The 10,591-nt window shown below is 41.1% G+C and overlaps 1 pseudogene; it reads right to left on the reverse strand.

Moving 5' to 3' along the window:
- Window positions 1–7,393: 7,393 nt before the first annotated feature.
- On the reverse strand, window positions 7,394–8,672 carry LOC132229694 (ATP-dependent RNA helicase DDX54-like; annotated as a pseudogene).
- Window positions 8,673–10,591: the final 1,919 nt, after the last annotated feature.

The raw sequence follows: 10,591 nt of genomic DNA on the forward strand, positions 1-10,591 counted from the left end.
GACTTCCTTCTATGATGTCTTCAGTCTTTGCTCCCAGCTAACAGCCTGTTTGGAGGTCCCTTGTAGGAAACACATTACTTTTGTCTTGCTGCCTGTATGATTCTCTCTTTATCTTTAATATTTGGCATTTTAATTATGATGTCCCTAGGCACTGTCCTGTTTGGATTCTTCTTGCATGGGACTCTCTGTGTCTCCTGAACTCATGTGACTTTTTCCTTCCTAGGTTTGGGAAGTTTTCTGCCATTATTTCTTCAAAAACAGGATCTCTATCCCTTGCTCAGTTTCTTCACCTTCTGGCATTCCTATGATACGAATATTGTTATATTTCATGTCCCAAAGGTCCTCTTGTTTTTTTTTTGTTGTTGTTTTTTTTGTGTGTGTGTGGGGGGGTGTCTCTGATTCAATGATATTTTCTATCTTGTCTTCTAATTCACTCATCCAATCCTCAGCTTCCTCTAATCTGCTGTTTATTCCTTCCAATGTATTCTTTATTACTGCTATGTCATTCTTCATTTCTTACCGGTCATTTTTCATAGTTCCTATAACTTTTCTCATGCTTTTGAGCATCCTTGTATTCATTACTCTGAGCTCTATAACTGATAAATTGCTTATCTTCATTTCAGTTAGCTCTTCTTCTGGAGAATTCTCTTTTTGTTCATTTGGGGCTTGTTTTTGGCTGCCTATTTGGGTTTGTTTCTATGTATTATGTAGATCTACTATGACTCAGTCTTTTTGGAGGGTCTATAGTGCAGGACATAGTCAGACTGGCTCTGAGTGCCCTGTTTGGAGTTATCAGTGATCCACAACTTGTGACTTCCTTTGTTGGAGCTGGGTGCCTTTGGAAAGGACTAAGATTTACCTCAAAGTCTGCTTTTTATATCCCCAGGCCCAGAATCAGATCAGGCAAAGACTCAAAATATATAGAGATCCATCTCTGCCTGCAGGCTGATTGCCATTCTGTCTCTTAGTGAGCCTCAGGCTGTAGACCATAGCAAGGTTTAAACTCCATAGGGTGGAGCGAGAGGTTTTCCAATGACTGGCACAATTGCTATCTCCCCAGGTAAAAGCTGCCTGGCTAGTGAAGCTCTGCTTGAGAAAGATGTCTTCTGCAGCATGGGGGAATGACTCAGCATAGGAAACCATGTGGCTGCCCTCTGAGCTCTATCTCCAGAGCCACCAACCCTGGAATCTCCTTACACAGCTCTAGTCCACTCTGCTCTCCCTCTGCTCAAGACCAAGGTGAGTGGCTGAACATGAAATTTTGTGTGTTGGCTCTTTAAGATTGTGCCTGCATTTCTAGACATCTCTCTCTGGCATACAGATTCCCTGCTGCTTTTTAGAGCCAGATGTTTTGTGAGCACCTTTCTCAGTTCTGGTGCTCTGGGATGGCGAGCCCCACTCGGGGTTTAGAACCCAGCGTTCTCAGTGGGAACCACCTACAACTGAGATATCACTCTGTAACTTCAGCTGCTGCCTGTGGGAGCACCAGCATAACTTTTGCACCTCTGCACTTCCTCCTAGTCTCTATGTGCTCTCCACCTTACATCCTTGGTTGAGGGTTCTCTCCAGCTAGTCTTCAGTTGGTTATTCAGGATAATATTGCTATATTTTAGTTGTAATTCCAGTTTCACCTTGGGATAATGTCATTGTAGCTTCCACTTAATTTGCTACCATCTTGAAATCCTTAGGGCAGTAGTGTGTTTTTATCTCTCGCTTCAGTTTTGGCACAGAGACTACTAAACAGTGCTATATCAGAGCTGCCCAAAAACTCTGCAAAGATGAGATATCTTATATGTCCACTGTCTGACACACTAGTTGCTAGCCACATGTCATACTGAGTACTTAAAAAGAAGCTAGTTTGATTAAGAAACTGAATATTTAATTTTATGTATTTTAATTAATTTAAATAGCCATATAAAATAAGGATGATAGAAGATATTAATGAGTAATAAAATCAATTAGAAACAGAATTTATTTTCAAAACCTGTGGCAGAGATGGTAAATTCTTAATCTCAATCTAGATGCTGTGGTACTGATACCTACTTATTTCTTACTAATCTCAATTTTGTTCAGGCATTAGGAGGTCCTGTGCTTCCAGAACCCATCTCCAGTCCCAAGGATGTAAATCTCAATTGATCTAATCAAGAGGTCCTTAACTTTAGCAGCACAATAGCATCACTGGAGAGACTTTTAAATATCTGGATGCTCAGAACTCATTTAAACCAATGAAATGAAACCACTGAGGATGAGACTTAAGCATCAGTATTTTGTAAAGTTCCCCAGATGTGATACTTAATTTTGTGTATCAACTTAGAGGATGTTTTGGGGATGAGATTAACATTTAAATTTGTGAACTTTGAATAAGTAGATTGTCCCCTATATTATGGATGGTCCCTCATCCAATCACTGAAGATCTGAATAGAACAAAAAGACTGGCCTCCCCAGAGAGAGGAGGAAACCTTGCAGAAGATGGCCTTCAGACTGAACTGCACCTTGGCTCTCCTGGGTCTTTCATCTGCCAGCCCACACTGAAAATTTAGACCTGCCAGCTTCCATAATTGCATGAACCAATTTCGTGTAATAAATCTCCATATATACTCTGGATATCACTAATCCACACATCCTATTGATTTTGTTTCTTGAAAAAAACTGGACTTATACTGATTTTGGTACTAAAGGTGATTCTAAAGGAACATAATCTTAAGGATAAATCTTCAGACTTTATTCTGGGGTTCCTGGAAATATAATTTAATTATATTTAAAAACTCTATTGACTCAATTGCCAGTAGTAAAGGGATCACATATAGTCTATTGCATGATCTTGAAATAGAAATACTCAAAATATTACCACTGAATAGTCCTAATCAAACAGTATAAGAAGTAAAGTTTCTTATTACTTTCAAACAAGCTTGTGTCAAACTAATGGGTATAATAATATTGGCTGGTTGCTCCTAATGGTGTTGGACAAAGTGGGGAAAGAAAAGAGTAAGCTCAGGGAGTTGAATTCCTATCTCAAGTTCCACATAAATCACCTAAGGGCTTCCATGTCTTCCGTTTCCTGTAATCACCAGACAGAGATTGCTGAAAACCAAACCCAGAATCTCATCTTGTAAGTTGCTGAGCTACAAAGCCTTGAAGGTTATATACAGTTTAAGTGAGGGCACTGGTTGGGAAGGAATGGTATCCTAAAAGTTGGAATGGGTATGTGTGGGAAGATCTTGATAAAGCTGTGGACATAGAGTCCCTAAATTCTGATGAACCTTCTTTGCCAGTAGAAGCAGCCTTTCCATCTCTATCAGGTGGAATTAAGCCTGCATTGATTAAGAAAACTGTAGAGACTTTCCATGTGATTCTCCTTTCAATATGGTAGCTTGAGGGGTTAGAAGAGGCTCTAGTAGTTTGCGTGATTGGTTGACTAAACATGAATCAAAAAGGTGGCCTATAGTGAGCAAACTGGAAATGCTGGACCTGCTTTGGTTTATTGTAGACGATGGCATTCAAAAGCTTAGGGAATTTGGAATGTTAGGATGAACTTGTCATTTAGGACCTATTCATTACATTTAGTCTCCATAAAACACACCTTTCATTACAACTATGAGAAATAAATTTGTTAGGGAAAATATATCATCCTTGAGGAGCTCCACAGTGGTTCTCTGCAGGTCAGGCCTTCCCATAGAATCTGCTATCACTGAATTGGGAAACCTAAAGCAGTACTCAGTCACAAGAAGTGAGGTAGTCTGACTCATAGATCTACAGCATTGGCTAGTTGGTGAGAGTGCTTCTAGATGTGAAATAGATAGAAAGCCTGCTAAATTATTACTTAAGCTGTACAAGCAGAAAAGTTCTAGGTCAAGTAAAAAAGTCTAATCTGAATCACAGAAACTGAGAGTCCCAGCTTCTCAATGAATTTGGACCAATTCTCAGATCTAGAACTTCTTGAATAAAGAATAGGCAATCCGCCCTAAACAGTTTGTTCAGTGGTTAGAGCGTTGGCCTGTGGACTCAAGGGTCCCAGGTTCGATTCTGGTCAAGAGCATGTACCTTGGTTGTGGGCACATCTCCAGTGGGGAGTGTGCAGGAGGCAGCTGATCAATGTTTCTCATCGATGTTTCTAACTCTCTATCCCTCTCCCTTCCTCTCTGTAAAAAAATCAATTAAAAAAAAAAGAAGAAAAAAAAAGAATAGGCAATCCATCCTGACCCAGTGGCTCAGTTGGTTGGAGCATTGTTTCATACACCAAAAGGTTGTGGGTTAGATTTTCAGTCAGGGCACATAACTATATTGCAGGTTCACTCCTTGGTTCAGGGCATATGGAAGGCAACTGATTGATGTTTCTCTCTCACTTCAATGCTTCCTCCCATCTCTCTCCCTTCCCCTTTCTCTAAAATCAATAAAAACATATCCTTGAATGAAGAGTAAAAAGAAAAAGAGGCAATTTCCTTGAGGAAGACCCTGATACAATACTGAAAATTTATACTATAAATCTTTTTCATAGCCTTCCTCACAAGGACCAACAGCTTTTTACTAGGATAAATGTATACTGGGCAAAAAGAAATAATTAAAACCTTCGGGGACAATTGGATACTGTCTCTGAGTTGTCCCCAGTTCAAGGAGACCCTACATGTCACTGTGGTTCACCAGCAGAGTAGGGACTTATAGAGGTCAGGTGATCAATGAAGTTTTAGCTTAGGTCCATCTCAAAGTAGGTTTAGTGTGTTCCTGAACACATCCTGTGATTATTTCCCTAGTTGTGAAAGGAATAATTGGAATAGACATACTCAGCAGCTTGGCAGAATCCCCACATTGGTATCCTAACCTTTAGAGTCAGGCTTATTATGGTGGGAAAGGCAAAGTTATTATTGGCCTATTCAGGTTTTCTGATTCTTCCTTATTCAGTTTTGGAAGATTGTATTTTTCTAGGAACTTGTCCATTTTATCCACATTGTCCTGCTTGTTGGACACCACAGAAGTATAAAAGATTGTAAGAAAATACTATGAACAACTATATACCAACAAGCCCTCAGTAAAGTTAGCTGTTAGTCTCTCTATAGTGGTGTATGTTATTCCATTTCCCAAGAATTACCTCTTATAGAATCTCACCATTTCCTGTCTTCTCTGCCAGAGGATATGCCAGCCTTGGGATAGCTTTTCCAGTGTTCTTCAATTTCTCTATAATTCTGTGTCCTTCTGTGTCATAGGCACTATTATTTTTATGTAAGAACACAAAGCAGTCTTCATAGAATTTTAGTTTCAAAGAGAGATACATTCATCAAAAGATTGTTTGATGTTTCCAAAGACCTGAGTGCTTCACTTCATACTATTCAATGATAGATAATTTGTTTGATTCTTCTTTGTCAGTTTTCATCCAGATGTTTGATGTTACTTGACAAATAGAGTGCCTGAGTGTTGCTCTTTTGTCAGTGTCGAAGGCTCTTTATGAATATGCTTGAAATCAAATAACAAAGATATATTTCTTTTTAACTTTTCTTTTCACTACACAATCATATTGTTATTCTTAAATCACACAACAAACCACCACAGTCATCCAGATGGTAACTCACATCACATGAATCATGAGTCCAAGGCAAGTCTGGTCTCTGCCTTCTGCAAACATACCTGATAGTCACTATCCAGGAACATTATTTCCCTACTTCATCTCTGCATATTTGAGCCATGTTATGAGTCTATGAACAAAGAGAAAAAAGAGATGGTTAAAAATCTAAATAAAGAAAAAAACAGACTACAAATGAAATGGTAGAGTTGAAACTTAAAATATGTATCTACAAAGTGGTAAAAAAAAAAATAAGCAGACTGATTGTCCCCCTCCCCCCCACTCCTGCCTCCCTGCTCCCTCCCTGCCCCCCCCTCGCCCTCCACACACACATGCTCAAGATTGTCTGTCTTCATTTGGGACAATGAGGCAAAAATCATGGTTAAACAGAAAAATGCAATGGAATTTCTTGATTTCATTTAGCCTACTGCATTTATTAAAACTTATATTTAACATTTTGCCTATCCAAAATATACCATATGGACCACGTGGGTGAAAGTGCTATAAGAACCTTTATTTGTGGAGTCTCAGATTGTGTAGGCTTCAAAATAGCCTGCATGTTAAATTGCCATTAAAAAAAAGATTTTGACTTTTAAAACCTTTATAAAAGGGAAGGAAAAACAGCTTGGTAAAATTTTCTTAAAGTCCCCAGGACAGGCTCACAGGGCAAGGAGACCTCTGAAGAGCAGGAGGGTTTTGAGATGGGTCCCTGGAGGCAAGGCAGGTAGCGAGTCAGTGCAAAGACTTCCTCATCCAAAGACTAAGCCTTTAGACTCAAACAAGGAATTTGTTTGAACTATTGGGGTGTGTGTGTGTGTGTGTGTGTGTGTGTGTGTGTGTGTGTGTTTAAAACTCAGGAAACAAACAGAAACCAATGACCTCTTTATTAGCATCTCAAAAAGAGGTATCTGTGGGCACACTTGGGAGTCTAGATACTGGTTCCTCATTGCCTCTATAAAGTCTGCATCATTTGAAGAGACAGTTGATGACTTTAGGTCAAAATCAAATGAATAAATTGACATAATCTTTTTAGTGCAAGTTTTGAGGCAGATATATTGCAGGCCTATTTTTTGTAATCCACCCCCACAACCTTAAAAATATCCCCATGCTTCTTTTTAATGAACTATGTGTAAAGAAAGACTGCAGGTAGGAAATAAGAACTAAGAAAATCTGCTAGAATTAGAATACATAGCAAGTTGTACAAATATTATAGATCAATGTTACATTTTAAAAATTCAATCTCATGTTGAGAGAACTTGAAAATTAGAACCTTTAAAAACCCTTAAAATGTGGTTAAGTAATAGTAGTCTGTATTTACTACTTTTGAAATAGCTACAACTGTTTTAATATGAAGACATCTTTCTTTAAAAATGTGCTATTTGTTGCTTTTTGCTTAATAACAAACACAATTTCAGTGCAGTTATTAATCCATACTGTTTAATCCCATCCTATAAGGTTTCTTCTAATCTTTGGGTGACAAATTCCAAGAGTTAAAAAATGCCAAACATTATATTTGGAACAGAGGCCCGGTCTCCCCTAACTGCCTTCCCCTGCTGGCCTGGTCACATCTAACTGCCTCTCCCTTGGCCCGCCATGGTGGCTTTGTCCGGAAGGACACCCTGCCCTCTAGTCCCCCAATATCCATGTATTTTTATATATGTATGAATGTATGCATATTATTTTTTTGTTAATCCTCACCTGAGGACATTTCGCATTGATTTTTAGAGTAGAAGGGAAGGCGAGAGACAGAGAGAGAAACATGGACTTGAGAAAGACACATCAATTGGTTGCCCCCTGCACATGCCCTGACTGGATCCAGCCAAAATAATGCCTCCGACAGGGCTAACTGCTGGCGGCCCACTGGGGCTCAGGCGTTGAATGTATGGCGATTTTCTGTTTCTGCTTCCACTTCTGGTAGAGGTCCCACTTGTAGGAGCTGCTGATGTATGAACCACTTTCTGTCTTGATATTCTTTTTGTCCTCCTGTCCTGACTGTCCCAGAAATCACTTCTTCTGGTCCCACTTGAGCTACTGCTGGCCCCTGGTCAGGTTCTGGGCCTCGTCCTTCATCAGATCCAGTACAGCACCAGCCACCTGCTGCTCAAAGGCGCCCCTGTCCCTACCGACCTCAGGCCCCCTTCACTGTCGAAGTCCTTGGGCTGGAATGGGACATAGCAATCATGGTCCAGCAGCCAGGCCTCTTCATTCCACCTCTTGGCTCCCCACTCAGGTCCTGGCTGCTGCCGTTTCCAGCCCACAGCCTCTGCAAAGATGTCCTCCATGCTCTCCCTCCTCCTCCTTTTCCTTCTCTTTCCCAGGCTGCTCCACCTGCTGCCCTGAGCAGCTCAGGGCTGAGCCAGCCTGGCCCTCCTGCCGCTCCTGCGGGCCCTGCTGGAAGCTGGCGATGGCCTTGCAGTCCTTCTGCTGCTTGGCTGCATCACCTGGCTGCTCAGGTCCCGGCTGGAGGTATTGATCTCAAAGATGGTTGCTCATGAGTGGTACTGCTTGATGCGTCCACCAGTCTCAACTGCTGCAGCTCCTCCCTGAAGCTCGAGCTGAAGAGGAGGGTGCAGGCCCAGCCCTGCGAGATCCAGCTCCTTGGCCCGTTTGATGGACTCTGGCAAGGGTGCCGGCCACCAGCACACATACTGCTGCTGGGCATTGTCAGCCACACAGCCCAGGTTCGCAGCTGCAGTGACATCTCCAGAGTGTTCCGCAGGCCAGAGTCCTCATCGTCCACTATGCTCTGTGGCACCCGGTCTAGCATTCTGTCCACACTAACTGCACCTGAGAGTTCCTTGTGGGAGAGGGCAAGGGTGAGGGCAGGGCCCAGGAACAGGTGCAGGTCCAGCAGGTTGAGGACCTCATCTGGGGCCACTAAGGAGTAGGCTGTGCCCTTTGGCCAGCCCGGCCACACAACCCACGGGGTGCAGGAAGAGATTGCCCTCCACTGGAAAGCTGAAGTTGATGACGTCCAGCAGCAGGATGTCCAGACCCTGGGCCACCAGGTTAGTCACGATGAGGTGAAGCACTTGCCCTAGGTGAACTTGGCCAGGCTGATCTTGTGGGCTGTCTGGTCCCGGGCACTGTAGATGTGGGCACAGCTCACCCAGGGACCCATGCAGTTTCACCCTGGCCTGGGACCTGGGCAGCTTCGCTCTGGCTCCAGCTTTGTCAGGAAAGACGGATGTCCAGAGCATATTACCCTTTTATTAGTATAGAAGATTATGGTATTTTTGTTCAATTAAAGTAAAACAACAAAAACCAAACATGCACATTGTTTTTCTCAAAAAGCCTATTAATAAATTCATGATGCAGCTTCTATTTGTGTCATAGAATCAAGAAAACAATGTATCTCTATTAGGATAAGCAAGTTTAGATTTTTCTCACAGTTTTTATTTTAATTTATTATTATTATTATTATTATTATTATTATTATTATTATTATGCTTAATTCTCACCTGAGGATATTTTTCCATTGATCTTTTAGCCAGAGTAGAAGAAAGAGGGAATGACAGAGAGAAACATCGATGTGAGAGAAACACATTGATTGGTTGTCTCCTGCACATGTCCTGACCAGGGCCCATACCAGGGAGGAGCCTGCAACCAAGGTATACTCCCTTGACTGGAATCAAACCTGGGACCCTTAGGTCCACAGGCCGAAGCTCTCTCTACTGAGCCAAACCAGCTAGGGCTCACAGTTTTTATTTTTCAATTATTTTATTTATAAGTATTTTCTTCTACATTAATTTCCTAATGTATTGATCTATTGATTATATTGATTAAAGGGCTCCATGGCTCACCTACTCAACCCTCTCTTTTGTGCCTTAGCAGAGAGCTTTCTTGGCAATTAATTGCTAATGTTTCTTTTGGTATCCTTTTCCTCACTGGTGTTGTGACCAAATCCTTCAGAAATTTATTTTTGTGCTTTTAAGTGCAAATATAATTTTGTGGGAGAGAAACCTTTAGAAAACTCTTGCCCCTTGCCTTATGATTTGCATATTGGTATGCCTCAAGATCAACATTTCTTTTGCTTTCTACCATAGCTCACCTGATATGCATGGACACTTCATAATTGAAAGGAACTGCTTTTACCTCTGGAGTTTCTTTGGGATTTTCAACATATCCAATTAACTTTTACCTTTGAAGCCAAAATTATAATGAGCAGAGCAATACATTAATACTGTGCCTGGGTTGTTTGAAAATAATTAGAGATTATTTGGAAAGATAAATTTTCTTGATAATTCTCTTTCTAGACTTGGCTGAATTTAGTGCACTGTAACAATTTTTAAATTACATGAATTTTCTTGAAATAGTTTGAAACAGAGACCATTTTTAATAGTATGTATGGCCCAGTTAATTAAACTCTTTCAGTGCACTGTATGGTACTGAAAGGCTATAAATTTTAGGTTTAATTTTATACTCAACATACTTATTTTTCTAAAGTCATATGGATATCTCATCTGCATAAACATCTCATCACCTTCTTATAAAATTTCAGGTCACCATAATCTCCCCTCCCCACCTCCACATTTTATCATTTTTATTTTCATGAATATCTGCAGATATTAACGGACAAATGGTGAAACGAGTTAGGTCCCCAGAACATTAAGGGTAACATTTCTGAACAAAGAAAGAAGGCATTCTCATACTCTCCTAGTGATTGACTGACAAGATAGCATATTGGAAGATAGCGGATATCCAGAACAATGTTCTAGACTGTGCATAAGACACCTTCATATGCCACCCCAGATCTTAGACTCACCTGTCTTCTAGAATTTTGGCCAGTTGTTTCTAGTTCAGACATAACCTATATAATAAAAGGCTAATATGGAAATCGACTAAATGGTAGAATGACCAGTTGCTATGACATGCACTGACCACCAGGGGGCAGACGCTCAATGCAGAAGCTACCCCCTGGTGGTCAGTGCGCTCCCATAGGGGGAGCGCCACTCAACCAGAAGCTGGGCTCAAATCTGGTGAGCGCAGTGGCAGTGGCAGGAGCTTTTCTCTGTTCCACGGCAGTGCTAAGGGTGTCTG

This window comes from Myotis daubentonii, chromosome 3, assembly GCF_963259705.1.
Source record: "Myotis daubentonii chromosome 3, mMyoDau2.1, whole genome shotgun sequence".
In the NCBI taxonomy this organism is placed as follows: domain Eukaryota; kingdom Metazoa; phylum Chordata; class Mammalia; order Chiroptera; family Vespertilionidae; genus Myotis; species Myotis daubentonii.